This window comes from Centropristis striata, chromosome 11 (genome assembly GCF_030273125.1).
Source record: "Centropristis striata isolate RG_2023a ecotype Rhode Island chromosome 11, C.striata_1.0, whole genome shotgun sequence".
NCBI lineage: Eukaryota > Metazoa > Chordata > Actinopteri > Perciformes > Serranidae > Centropristis > Centropristis striata.
The window spans coordinates 36,634,451-36,649,735 of NC_081527.1; the positions used below are offsets into that span (position 1 = coordinate 36,634,451).

The window sequence follows — 15,285 nt, forward strand, 5'->3', positions numbered from 1 at the left end:
ACATAAGAGGGGAGAGTAAAAGCAGAGCTAATCAGAACAAAACTCCAGTGTTCTCCGTTCTCCTCTCATCCAGGAAGCATCGCGCCCGCTTTTTTTTATTTTTAAAAAAGGTCCCTCTTCCTTTTATGTACATTTGTTTTGCCAGACTAAATTGACGGATGAAATCAATGAGACATCGCAGAACCGAGAGGTATTTGATGGCACCCGCGACGCCGGAGAAGTATTATCACATTAAGTCGGAGGCTGAAAGCCGTTCGAGGAATTCTCCTCCAGTGTTACGTCTGCTGGTTCTCAGCATGCAGACTGCACTCGCGTTATGCAAATACAACAAAGTCCCGTCTGTAGCTACAATCCATAGACTACAGTGCAACATCATCATCTCTCTCTCTCTCTCTCTCTCTTCTTTCTCCATGTCTCCCTCCCTCTCTATATACAGCAGAACACAAAATATCCAAAAAAAGACACAAAATGACCAAAAAAGACACAAAATGACAAAAAAAAAGACACAAAATGACCAAAAAGACACAAAATGACCAACAAAAAGACACAAAATTACCCAAAAAAGAAACAAAATTACCAAAAAAAAGGAAACCAAATGACCAGAAAAGACACAAAATGACCCAAAAAACACAAAATGACCAAAAAACGACACAAAATGACCAAAATAGGAAACAAAATGACCAAAACAGACACAAATTGACCACAAAATGGTCTAAAAAGACACAGAATGACCAAAAAAGACACAAAATGACCAAAAAAGGCACAAATGACCCAAAAAAGAAACAAAATTACCAAAAAAAGGAAACAAAATGACCAGAAAAAACACAAAATGACTAAAAAAAGACACAAATTGACCACAAAATGATCAAAAAGACACAAAATGACCAAAATACACAAAATGACCAAAACAAGACACAAAATGACCAAAAAAAGACACAAAATGACCAAAAAAATACACAAAATTACCCAAAAAAGACACAAAATTACCCAAAAAAGAAACAAAATTACCAAAAAAAAGGAAACAAAATGACCAGAAGATGATCTAAAAAGACACAGAATGACCAAAAAAGACACACAAAAAGACCAAAAAAGGCACAAAATGACTAAAAAGACACACATTGACCACAAAATGATCAAAAAAAGACACAAAATGACAAACCCCCCAGTGTTACGTCTGCTGGTTCTCAGCATGCAGACTGCACTCGCGTTATGCAAATACAACAAAGTCCCGTCTGTAGCTACAATCCATAGACTACAGTGCAACATCATCATCTCTCTCTCTCTCTCTCTCTCTCTCTCTTCTTTCTCCATGTCTCCCTCCCTCGCTCGCTCTCTCGCGCTCTCATCCAGCTGCTCATTTGGCAACTGAGCAAAGAAATAAATGAAGTGCTCCAGCGGAAGGAAGGCTTCACTGGGAGAAGGATTGTGGGTAGAGGGAGTGAGAGGAGGATTTGGTGAGGGGTTTTAAAGACACTTTTTTTAAATGAGTGTCTTTTTGGGGCTTACATCAACAACATCAGTGGGACATTAGGCTTAAGGCCACTACTGTCCAATTATACTCTCAATGGCTGTTGATTTAATCAACCTGAGTCCTTGGATGTGATCTTTTTGTAATGCAGTTTTATCCTTTCTCAATGGGAAAGAAAAGAACATCTGCAGTGTTGTTGAACAAAAAAAATAGACTGAAGGATAAACTGAAGATTCATCTAAAATGGTTAAACTGAGTGATAGCTGCTTTGCTTCATCATTTCAATAGAAATTGTCCGATTGCAGGCTGTTGCATATGCTTTACTTATTGTTCCTTTGCCTGCAGGAGTCCATTCACAACTCCAGTTACTTAGACCAGTAGTTCTCAACCTTTATGAGTCGCGACCCCCGCTCACTGAACACAATCTCACACGCACAGTTCAGATCACCCAAAAAAAGAAACAAAATGACCAAAAAAGACACAAATTGACCACAAAATGATCAAAAAAGACACAAAATGACCAAAAAAGAGACAAAATGACCAAAAAAGAAACTAAATTACCAAAAAAAGACACAAAATGACTAAAAAAAGACACAAAATTGGCAAAACAAGAAGCAAAATGACCACAAAATGATCAAAAAAACACACAAAATGACCCCAAAAAAGACATTAAGTGACCAAAAAGACTAAAACACATTAACAGAGCTGAATATATGTATATATATGTATATATGAATATATATATATATATATATATATATACACACACACATATATATTCATATATACATATATACATATACACGTATATATTCATATATACATATATACATATACACGTATATATTCATATATACATATATACATATACACATATATATTCATATATTCATATATATATATATACATACACACATACATATATTCATATATATATACACACATATATATACATACACATATACATACATACACATATATATACATACATACATACATGTATACATATACATACATATATATATATATATTTATATTAAACTATATTAAATATATATGATATTAAATGATCTAATAGTTTTAGCTAGTTAACATTACAAATACTGAGTTTCAGGATCTGTATCATAAAGTCAGTGGAGGGAGATGTTTGTTTTCCCGGGCGGGGCTTAAATGTCTCTATGGAAACGAATAGAAAAAAAGACCTGAGGCTGATAGTTCAACCTTTCCTTCAAAATAAAAACACTGATACAAACACAGGTGTCCTTCCTGAACTCGCCCCCTCAGTTACTCAGGGCTTACCTGGTTGGTTCCCATGACAACAGATCTGAACCCGTTAGGTTTGGAGAATGAATGAATGAACCTGAGGAATGTAATGTGAAACATGTTTTCCTCTTCACTGCTCCACAGCTTCATGACAGATAGAAGCAGGACTGAGTCAAACAATGATCACAGTATTTACACCAACACTGACACAACATGCTCCAGTCAACCAAGCCAGCTATTCTCAACCTGGGGGTCGGGACCCCAATTGGGGGTCGCGAGATGATTTCTGGGGGTCGCCAAATCATTTTGGAAGTCAGCTCTGTCTCCACTGTGTTAAAGTGTTCATGTATTTAGTGTTTTAGTGTTTTTGGTCATTTGTGTCTTTTTTTGGACATTTTGTGTCTTTTTTTGGTCATTTTGTGGTCAATTTGTGTCTTTTATGGTCATTTTGTGGTCAATTTGTGTCTTTTTTGGTCATTTTGTTTCCTTTTTTTGGACATTTTTAGTTTTTTTTGTCATTTTGTGTCTTTTTTGGGTCATTTTGTGTCTTTTTTTTGGTAATTTTTTTTTTTTTTGTCAGTTTGTGTCTTTTTTGTTCATTTTTGTCTTTTTTGATCATTTTGTGGTCAATTTTTGTCTTTTTTGGTCATTTTGTTTCCTTTTTTTGGTCATTTTGTATTTAATATAATATCCAGCCCTAGATATTCAAGTACTAATTGGGGCCTACTCCATGTATGCATATAAAAATAAAAGTCAAACCTACATTTAATAAGTTTAATACATCACCAGCCCCCCTTAAACTCATTTCTGGGCCGTATTTGAAAGTTTGTTCTGCAGACTCTCAACCTGTGTACACTGTTGACTCTTTTAGAAATGTTTGCAAGCAACGTACCAAGACTTTTGGATTAGTTTTACATACAATTTAATAGGTTGACCCCCCGCAAAACCATGCTTGTATTTATCGTAAAGTCAGGAAAAAATGTGAAACTCCATCTGAGTAAAACAGCAAAAGAATAATCCCACATGTTGATCTTTAGGGTAAAAGCATTTACAAACAGTTGCAGAATGCATTTTGGCATTAAGCTTTTATTAAAGCGTGTATGACAGCAGAACACAAACACCCAAAATAATAAAATAACACCTAAACACCAGCTCTCTGCTCTCTGACCAGCCTGGAGTCAAGTCACAGGTTTCAAAAGCAGATGGCCAAAAGATGTGTCTGCAATACCAGCACACATGAGTGAGCTTAACTGGAGTTAGTGTGTGCTCTGAGATAATAAACTGGTTTACTGAAACTGGGAAACAACAGTTGATGAAACAATGCCCACTCAGCGTCCATTAACCTGCTTGTTCTGGAGCTCAGTCCTCATCAGCAGATTCACTTTACTGCACGGACAGAACTCAAAAAGTAGACATTTGACTTGAAATACACTGTAAAAAAGACCCTGTTGTTTTTACGGTAAAAAACCGGCAGCTGTGGTTGCCAGAATTTTACCGTAATAAATACGGTAGAACTTGTTTAAATATTACGGTAAAAATATATTTGCACTAATGATTTCACGTTTAAGATTTCCATTTTATTCCATTTTTTACTGTATAAATACGTTTTTCCATCAAAAGAAACGCTGTTCTGCCATATAATTGACAAGAAAATACTTTATAAATGCCACATAAATTAAAGATTTTACCATAAAATATTACAGTATATTTATGTTAGAGATATGGTGTTTCGTATATTTAACATTGAGAAAAAGTATTTTTTTACAAAAGAGAAATGCAAAAATTACAGTGACGCTTATATATATATATATATATTTAATATTTAATACATATTACAGTGTATTTAACATTGGAGTAATGTATTTTTCAAAAAATAAAACTGTAAAAAATACTGTTTTGGCTGATATATATATTTACAGTGTTTCATTGTTACTAAAACTGAATTAACCCATTTATCATTTTACGGTCACTGTAAAATCTACAGACACTTTTTTTACAGTGTACGTTTCTCAACCTTATGAAACCTTAAATTGATTATTTATATCGATTTAACGGCTCTTGAACTGTAAAAAATGTTAGTAAAAACCGTAGTAGATACTTTTAATTACCGTAAATCAACGAATAGCATAAAACTTTAAATTCTACCGCCATAAACTGTAGAAAACACACAGTTTTAGTGTAAAAATATAAAATTTTGATGTAAAATGAATGGAGAAATACCATGATGACACAATTATCCTAAAAGTAATGGGATTATTCAGTATAAATTACAGTTTTTGCTGATATTTACATTTACATACGCTCACTGTATTTTTTACAGTGAAGTTCTGGCAACCAAAGCTGCCGGTATTTTACCGTTAATTAAACAGATTTTTTTTACAGTGTACGGCCAGAACTCCAAAAGTAGACATTTGACTTGAAATAGTAGAAAAAACACCAGTGTTAAAAATCATTAACCCATAAGAACCCATGGTGACATAGGGGTGTGCCATATCGTATCGTTCACGATAATATCGGTATATTTTTTTATGGTTAAAAAAAATGCATATCATGATATTGGCAACGTTCCTACTTCTTGATGTAGTGGTTAAAGTTGTTTTAATCACAAAAAGCTACTTACTCTCTGTCGCTAAACACATGCAGCTTTCAAAATAAGAGCACAGTGTGTTAACAGAATCCACCACAGAACTTACAAGAAGACTGTCAAAATAAGATGCCTTAAATAAAACATAAAAGAACCTTTATTCTCCTTTACAAAATGTCATTAAAATATGCCCCCGAAACCCATAAATGGTTATTTTTATTATTTGCTCATACATTTTTTTTTTATTATTTGGCAACTGTTGAGATTTGCACTTCACACTACATTTTACTGTCATGGTTTAGCAGTTTTTCACTGTAAAATCTACAGACATTTTTTACAGTGTATATTTATTTTTCACCAAGGCCTCTTGCCTGTTTATGGTTTTTATATATAATTTATAAAATCAGCAGGTTTTATATACAAATATTGTGACACAGACCTTTTCAAGAAGGTGGTTGAAGAAATGAAAGAGAGACATGTATGGTCAATTAATTCTGCCACCAGTGGAAAAATTGGAAAAAATAATAATAATAATTTGGTGGAAAAAAAACCCCCAAAATGGCACAAAGTGGCTCCAGCTGTTCCACATTTTTCATATTTTGAGATGACAGTAAATCAGAGTCTGCACGGCTGCTTGTAAATATATAATGTTAGTGGAATATTAGTGATTATGATTAGCCATGTAAACAGCAAAGAAAGAATATTGGCTTTAAAAAAAAATCAGAAATATTTCAGACTGAGGCAGCTACATGGAATTAATCACTCATTTCAATATTTATATTCGCTTTTTCTGCTGTAACATGTCAGAATGTCTTCAATGAAAAAGGTCCATAGATCAATAACAACTGAACAGAAAAATGTATCAATTTACATTTATTAAACGTGTCAGTCAATTTATAGGTTAAAATATCAAACACTTTGTTATTCCAACTTCTAAATTGTAAGTATTTTTCTGCTTTTCTCCTTCCTACACTGTAAGAAAAAATCTGTTTAATTTACGGTAAAATACCGGCAGCTGTGGTTGCCAGAACATCACCGTAAAAATTACAGTGAGTGGGTTTTCTATTCTAAATTTAAATGTAAATATCAGCAAAAACTGTGATTTAATCTGAATAATCCTGTTATTTTTTTAGGATAATTGTGTCATTAATTCATACATCATGGTATTTCTCCACAAATTTTGCATGAAAATGTTATATTTTACCTAAAAACCTGTGTGTTTCTTCCAGTTTATGACAGAAAAAAAGTAAAAGTTTTGTGCTATTCTTTGATTTACGGTAATTAAAAGCGTCTAATACAGTGATATACAATTTTTCATTTTATGCCCTATTTCTGATGTAAATATCAGCAAAAACTGTGATTTAGTCTGAATAATCCTGTTATTTTTTTCAGGATAATTGTGTCATTAATTCATACATCCTGGTATTTCTCCACAAATTTTGCATGAAAATGTTATATTTTACCTAAAAACCTGTGTGTTTCTTCCAGTTTATGACAGAAATAAAAGTAAAAGTTTTGTGCTATTCTTTGATTTACGGTAATTAAAAGCGTCTAATACAGTGATATACAATTTTTCAGTTTATGCCCTATTTCTGATGTATTTGACAGAGTTTTACTGTTATTTCTACAAACCTTTTTTACAGTGTAATATGACATTGAACTGACTGTCTTTAAGGTTTTGGAGTCTTTCTTGAAGAAATTCTGATTATTTCTCACTATTTTCTAACATCTTATAGAAAGATAAAATCAGGATAAAAAAAAAAGCTCACCAATTTTCTCTCCAAAACATAACATATTTCCTTAATTCAGCTATTCTCAACCTTGGGGTCGGGACCCCAATTGGTGTCGCGAGATGATTTCTGGGGGTCGCCAAATCATTTTGGAAGTCAGCTCTGTCTCCACTGTGTTAAAGTGTTCATGTGTTAATGTGTTTTAGTCTTTTTGGTAATTTTGTCTTTTTTTTGGTAATTTTTTGTCTTTTTTTGGTAATTTTTTTTCCTTTTTTTGGTCAATTTGTGTCTTTTTTTTGTCATTTTGTGTCTTTTTTTAGTAATTTTGTGGTCAATTTGTGTCTTTTTTGTTATTTTGTGCCTTTTTTGGTCATTTTGTGTCTTTTTTGGGTCATTTTGTGTCTTTTTAAAATCATTTTGTGGTCAATTTGTGCCTTTTTTGGTAATTTTGTGTCTTTTTTGGGTCATTTTGTGTCTTTTTAAAATCATTTTGTGGTCAATTTGTGCCTTTTTGGTCATTTTTTGTTAATTTTGTGTCTTTTTTTGTCATTTTGTGTCTTTCTTGGTCATTGTGTGTCCTTTTTTATTCATTTTGTGTCTTTTTTTGGTCACTTTGTTTCTTTTTTTGGTCATTTTCTTTATTTTTTGGGTGATCTGAACTGTGTGTGTGAGATTGTGTTCAGTGAGCGGGGGTCACGGACAACATGCATGTTAAATTGGGGGTCGCCACTCAAAAAGGTTGAGAACTACTGCCTTAATTTGACAAGATAAAATGTTTTGTGCTCCACACTGGACAACTTAGTTACATCACAAAGCGAGGTAGTTCCAGTCCACTTGCTCCTATAGCCTCTATAAGCCTAAAGTGATGCTGTGTCATAAATGAGAGCGATGTCAGATTGGATTATGGTCTAGGTACAGAGCTTCTGTGTAAACGCCTGGTTAGGTTAAGCTTCATGATGATGAAGAAGCCCCCTCCTCCTCCTCCTCCTCCTCCTCCTCCTCCTCCTCCTGCTCTTCTTCTCGCTCATTTCCCCAGTGTAACACACTGTGCACACTTTGCTCTCAGTGTGCTGAGACCAGAGATGCTCTAGTCCATAAACTACATGTGCATTCTTTGTTTAAAATTGGGGGGAAATAGTGGCAGCAATTTCAAACAGCTGCTGTAAATTGTTGTTGTTTTTTTAAAGTGGATTTAAGAGCTTTAACCCTCCTGTTTTCCTCGGGTCAAGGAAGGAAGAAGAGGGAGGATGCAAAGGGAAGTAAAAAAGGATGGAGGAAAGAAGGAAGGAAGGAAAGGAAGAAGGATAGAGGAAGGAAAGAAGAGAGGAGGAAAAGGAGAAAGAATGGAAAGGAGAGAGAAAGGAAGGAGGACGGAGGAAAGAAAGGGGAGGGGGAGAAGAAAGGAAGGAAAAAATAAAGAAGGGGGGAGAAAAGGAGGGAGGCAGGAAGGAAAGAGGGCAGAAAGGAAGGAAGGAGGAAGGAAAGAAAGAAAGAAGGAAGGAGGGAGAAAAGGAGGGAGGCAGGAAGGAAAGAGGGCAGAAAGGTGGGAGGAAGGACGGAAAGAGGGCAGAAAGGAAGGAGGAAAGAAAGAAAGAAAGGAAGGAAGGAGGGAAGGAAAGGGAAGAAGGAAGGAGGATAGAGGAAAGAAAGGGGAGGGGGAGAAGAAAGGAAGGGAAAAATAAAGAAGGGGGGAGAAAAGGAGGGAGGCAGGAAGGAAAGAGGGCAGAAAGGAAGGAAGGAGGAAGGAAAGAAAGAAAGAAAGAAAGAAAGAAGGAGGGAGAAAAGGAGGGAGGCAGGAAGGAAAGAGGGCAGAAAGATGGGAGGAAGGAAGGAAAGAGGGCAGAAAGGAAGGAGGAAAGAAAGAAAGAAAGGAAGGAAGGAGGGAAGGAAAGGGAAGAAGGAAGGAGGATAGAGGAAGGAATGGAGGTGGGAGGGATGAAAGAAGGAAGGAAGGAGGAAAGGAGAGGAAATCAGGAGGAAGGAAAGAAGAGAGAAAGTAAAGGAGATAGCGGAAGGAGGAAAGAAAAGAAGGGAAGGAGGGAGGAAAGGAAGGAAAGAAAGAAATGAGGGCGAGGGAAGGAAAGAAGGAAGGAGGATAGAGGAGGAAGGAAAGAAGGAAGGAAGGAGGAAAGAAGAGAGGAAGGCAGGAGGAGGGAGGAAAGAAGGAATAGTCAAAACAGATTGGGTCAATTTGACCCGGAAGGACGACAGGAGGGTTAAAAGCTTTAAATTAAAATGACCTTTTTACGGTAAAAAAACGGCAGCTGTGGTTGCCAAAACTTTACCGTAATAAATGCAACTTTTTCTAATATTACGGTAAACTGATATTAGCACTGTTGATTTCATGTTTAAGATATTAATCCAATTTATACTGTAAAAAAAAAGTTTTTCCATCAAAAGAAATGCTGTTCTGCCATATATTTGACCAGAAAATACTTTATAAATGCTGCATAAATTAAAGATTTTACCATTAAATATTACAGTATATATTTTTGTTAGAGATATGGTGTTTAGTACATTTAACAGTGAGAAAAAGTATTTTTACAAAAAAATAATGATGATGGCTTATATATTACAGTATATTTTTGATACAAGCACGGTGCTAGTGTATTTTACAGTGGAGTAATGTATTTTTTTTAAATTAAAATGTAAAAAATACTGTTTTGGCTGATATATACATTTACGGTGTTTCATTGTTACTGAAACTGAATTAACCCATTTATCATTTTTTACGTCTTTTACTGTCATGGTTTAGCAGTTTTTCACTGTAAAATCTACAGACATTTTTTACAGTGTATATTTATTTTTCACCAACAGTTTTCAAGGCTGCTATAAGAGAGGTTCTCCCAAAAGAAAAGCCCACATTTGTAGTCGGGAAAAAAAAAACACCCCTTCTTTTAAACTTTATAAAATCAGCAGGTTTTATATGCAAATATTGTGACTCAGACCTTTTCAAGAAGGTGGTTGAAGAAATGAAAGAGAGATATGTATGGTCAATTAATTCTGCCACCAGTGGAAAACTTGGAAAAAATAATAATAATTTGGCGAAAAAACAACAACAAAATGGCACACATTTTTTAATTAAAATGTAAAAAATACTGTTTTGGCTGATATATACATTTACTGTGTTTCATTGTTACTGAAACTGAATTAACCCATTTATTATTTTACGGTCTTTTACTGTCATGGTTTAGCAGTTTTTCACTGTAAAATCTACAGACATTTTTTACAGTGTTTTTGTTTTGTTGTTTTACAGTGTTAAATTGTTGTTTTTTTAAAAGTGTTGGATTGATTGGATTAGGGAATAAAAATAAAGGCAACGTACTGCAACTGTCAAGAGCATAAATGCAGGAAAGAATAACTACAATAAAGATATTAAAATTATGTTTAAAAACGATTGGAAATATTATCAAACATATTGTACATATACAATCGTTTTGTGTGATCTAACTTTTTTTTTTTTTTTTTAGAAAAGCTGTATGCAAGATGTACAAAAAATAAAGATCAGTGGATGTGTAAAGTCCACAGTATAGAGAATATGTGCACTATACAAAAATTATTGCAATAATTACCTACATATTGTAGTTTTAGCAGTTTTTCACTGTAAAATCTACAGGCATTTTTTTACAGTGTATATCAAACAGCTGCTGTAAATTGTTTGTTTTTTTAAAGTGGATTTAAGAGCTCTAAAAGCTTTAAATTAAAGCCAAATTGCATGCAAAAAATTGCAGTGTGCACGCTGAGATCATAGACTGTATATAAATGGTTCATGTACAGTAGGAAGGCAGTGCAGGGAGGCTGAGTGGAGCCTAGTATGGCGGGTGGAAAGATGCTACTAGTTCGTGGAAATGTGCATGATAACAAAAGAGGGGTAGGGGGCAGTGCATGCGACCATATTCCCAGAATATCCAAAGCTGGAATAAAAGCACAAGGTTGCAGGGGAAATGTAAGCAGCTGCATGGAAACAATGGAAAAGCGTGTAATCGTTGCAGAGTGAAACAATGCATCCATCCCAGAGAGCACACACACACACACACACACACACACACACACACACAGCTCCTACCTTGATGTTGTCAAGCCAACACTTTTATCTGTGCATCTTCTTTACTGGAGCACAGCTGCTTCCACATCAGCAAAAATCACCCAAAAACACTCACCGATGAGCATTTTGTTGCAGGAAATTTTTTAGTAAAAAAGAAATAAAAAAAAACACAGAAAGCTGAAAGCTAGAGGCTGAGCCCAGCTCGCTCTGCTAGGGATAACTCTCCTCTTTTCCTCTCCACAGACAGGCTATTATGTCTGCTCTCCATCAGGAGGAAAGCCTCATGTTGTGTAACGCATCTCCCGAATGATATTCTACCGCAAACCGGTGAGCAGAGGGATGATATCCTCATGATTTCCCGTCATCTCGCTGTGTTTTGGTGAGGATGATGAGGAGGAAGAGAGAAAGGATGCTCTCAGGCTGGCAGCGAGCAGGTCCCCTTCGCTCCTGCTGCCTACGGAAGCCCGGATGGGCAAAAAAAACGCGTTGTCCCTTTATATTCATCCCAGCTGATCGAAACGGAAGCTGGTAATTTGATAACCTACTTTTCCTCAGAAATCAGCACACATACACACGTTCACCTAATAATATTACTTAAAATTAAAAAAATATATATTATTTGTATTGCACCTAATTATACACTACTGGTCAAACGTTTTAGAACACACCAACTTTTCCAGAATTTAATTGAAAATGATGCAGTTTAATGTCTCAGTGTACTCTGAAATTAATGCACATTTGAAACATTTAAAATTCTTTATTGAGCATGATAGTGTTTTGAAAGTAAAAAAATACTCAAAATCACATTTTATGTTGGACTAAAGGACTAAAAAAAGACACAAAATTACAAAAAAAGACACCAAAAGACACAAAATGACCAAAAAAAGACAAAAAATGACTTACAAAGACATGAAAAGAATTCAAAAATGGACAAAATAGCCCAAGACTCCATAGAGTTAAGTTGTTAACCCATTTCTTGTTCCCTGAAAAAGGCCTACTTGTATAATTCTGAAATGTACATTATTTTCCAGTTTTGGTTAAGCTTACCTTTTTTTATTTACCTCTGGCAGTTCACCACTTACCTTTGTACCCTTTCAAGCTGTTCATTTGACTTGAACTGCTTGAATTTCAATAAAAAACTGGAAAAATTGGGGTGTTCTAAAACTTTTGACCGGTAGTGTATATGTTACAAGATGTTTCATTTCAAGCAGTATGATAAAAAAAAATTAAAACAACTAAATAGAATAAAATGAAAAAGCATGCTTCATTTGAATCAGAAAAAAGTTTATTTTATTTCATATAAAAGTTGTTTTAGCGGTATTAATTAGGGAATAAAAATAAAGGCAACGTACTGCAACTGTCAAGAGCATAAATGCAGGAAAGAATAACTACAATAAAGATATTAAAATGATGTTTAAAAACGATTGGAGATAACCTACTTTTCCTCAGAAATCAGCACACATACACACGTACACCTAATAATATTACTTAAAATAAAAAAAAATATATTATTTGTACTGCACCTAATTATATATGTGACAAGATGTTTCATTTCAAGCAGTATGACAAAAAAAAATTAAAACAACTAAATAAAATAAAATGAAAAAGCATGCTTCATTTGTATAGGAAAAAAGTTTATTTTATTTCATATAAAAGTTGTTTTAGCGGTATTTGTGTCTTTTATTTATTTTTATTTATTTTACTACTTTTAACTGCGTCTTTTATTTTATTTTACTATGTTTGATTGTATTGTTTTATTTGTGGCATCATTTTAGATTTATACACTTATTATTTATTGCTGATTGGTATATGGAATTGTTTGTTTTATTGTTGATTTTATGTACAGCACTTTGGAGACGTTTGTGTTGTTTAAGTGTGCTATACAAATAAAGGGGATTGGATTAATTGGATTAGGGAATAAAAATAAAGGCAACGTACTGCAACTGTCAAGAGCATAAATGCAGGAAAGAATAACTGCAATAAAGATATTAAAATTATGTTTAAAAACAATTGGAAATATTATTATTTTTAAAATATTGTACATATACAATCGTTTTGTATGATCTAACTTTTTCTTTTTTTAGAAAAGCTGTATGCAGGATGTACAAAAAATAAAGATCAGTGGATGTGTAAAGTCCACAGTATAGAGAATATGTGCACTATACAAAAATTATTGCAATAATTACCTACATCTTGTAGTTATTATTTAATCTCAGATGGACCTTTTATAAGATTGTCTGTTTTTCTTACTTTAGATAATCATGTTTTAAAGTTTTGGTTATATAGTTTCTCTCTCTTACTCAAACTGATCATCACATTCTTAGTCACTCGGACACTTTTACTCGATTAATTTACAATGATTATGAAAAAATGGGTTTATTACAAGGTTAAGGTTTGAATACAGGTGTTACAGAGTGCTTCAAAAGGCAAGGAAAACACAAATTTCTCAAAAATATTCAGACATAAACAGGCGAACACTACCTACTTCAGATACATTTAATTAATGTATAATAATTTTATTAATTTATTTTTTAAACTAAACTATTTAAAAAGCTTTTCTGTGACAATTTGTTCTTGTTTGTTGTCCCTCATTCGATTTTGGATTATCTGTATATTTTAGATTTATTTAGTTGTCCTTTGATGTTAATGTAAAATCCCCCAACAACATCTGGCATCAAAACATGCACAAATATGATTTTTACTCACTACCTTGACAAATTGGTTAAAGGACCTTGGTCAACTAAAACACATTTAGTCTTTTTTTTTATTGAATTCATTATATTTAAGATAATACAACTCATTTGTCATTAATGTAAAATAGTTCTAAAACATCTGGCATCACAATGATATTTACAAATAGTTTTTTTTTCATTATTGAATATTATGAGATCTTCTGCAGCCAACTACAGAGACAATAATATATATATATGAAAAGCATAATGACCAGTTCCACTTCTGAATAATTCTAGACTAATGCTTCACTGTTTTATTACATTTCACACTATAATCGAGGTCAACAGCTACAGCAGTGAATAAATTAATGTGAAGTTGAATAATAAGAGATGTGAACCTAATAGTTTCCTCAGCTGAGTTTCTTCAGGAGGACAGAAGTTGTGGTTCTCTGCTCCACCTAGTGGACGCAGGTAGACACTGCAGGAAGCTGCATGTCAGAGGTCACATCTTAAGCACAACACAGATATATTTAAAACATAAAAAAAACACAAAATTTTAAGTATCAAACAGGGGTTCTTATGTATAAAGTAATTTGCCTTCCTGCACCTTTACCTAACCTACTTTGAGTTTAATTCTCATTATCATGAACATCTTACAAGAAGAAAGAATGATTTACATATTAATTTCTGTAGGACCTCTTTTGCCAAATTCTCATTTGTTTATCAAGGTGCAGTGGAATGACATAAAAAAAATCTAACAGAATCATGTTCCTCTTTAAATACTTTTAAGACCAAGCTCAAAAAAATCCCTATAGATGTTCTACACCTTTGTATTTGTTTTGTTTAAATTTTGTTTGTATTTTTTTTATTTTCATCTAGCTATGTAATTGAAGTAAAGTATAGTTACTTATAGGTTTAAGAGGGAGGGTCGCGTATATATAAGCCCTTTGGGCTTTTTGATATTTCCTGCATTTTCTTTTACTGTTTCTTGTACTGTTATTTCCTAACGATTGTATGTTTTTTAAGTGCAAACAACAATAAATAAAAAATCCATAAGATCTCGATTGGACAATTTTATTTTCTCAAGGACATTTATGAAGCCAGAAGGAAGATCTGTTTTTGTTATTATCATACACAATGTCAAAAACAATGACTTTATTTTCTGATCACCATCACATCAACATAATGCACACACGGTACCAACTACACTCACTGACAGCCTGGGGGTGGTGCAGAGCAGAGCCTGGTTCACCACAGGAATGCTGGAGGAACATCTCGTTTAATCAAGAACCTTCAGAAGAGCAAAGGCGATCTTGCTGCTTTGACACTTTTGGGAGGTCAGATCGAGATATATTAAAGACAATCCAGTTTCCCCGTGTTAGGATTCAACGCTTATACTCTTTCAGAACGCCACAAGAAGAAGGTTGGAGGGGAGAAATCACAGGGAAAATTTAAGACAATTCACAACTAGCCATGGTCTGTCATCTTAACCTGTGGAACTATGCATTAAAAATGTTACTGAA

At 33.9% G+C, this 15,285-nt stretch overlaps 1 protein-coding gene across 1 annotated transcript in view; it reads right to left on the reverse strand.

Annotated features, from left to right (window-relative positions):
- Window positions 1-11,484, reverse strand: part of b4galt2 (UDP-Gal:betaGlcNAc beta 1,4- galactosyltransferase, polypeptide 2) — a 298,457-nt gene extending 286,973 nt beyond the window's left edge. The window contains exon 1 of the mRNA XM_059343966.1: window positions 11,112-11,484. The gene's annotated coding sequence lies outside the window, so the exon portion shown is untranslated. The remainder of the gene's footprint in view (window positions 1-11,111) is intronic.
- Between the last annotated feature and the right edge of the window lie 3,801 nt (window positions 11,485-15,285).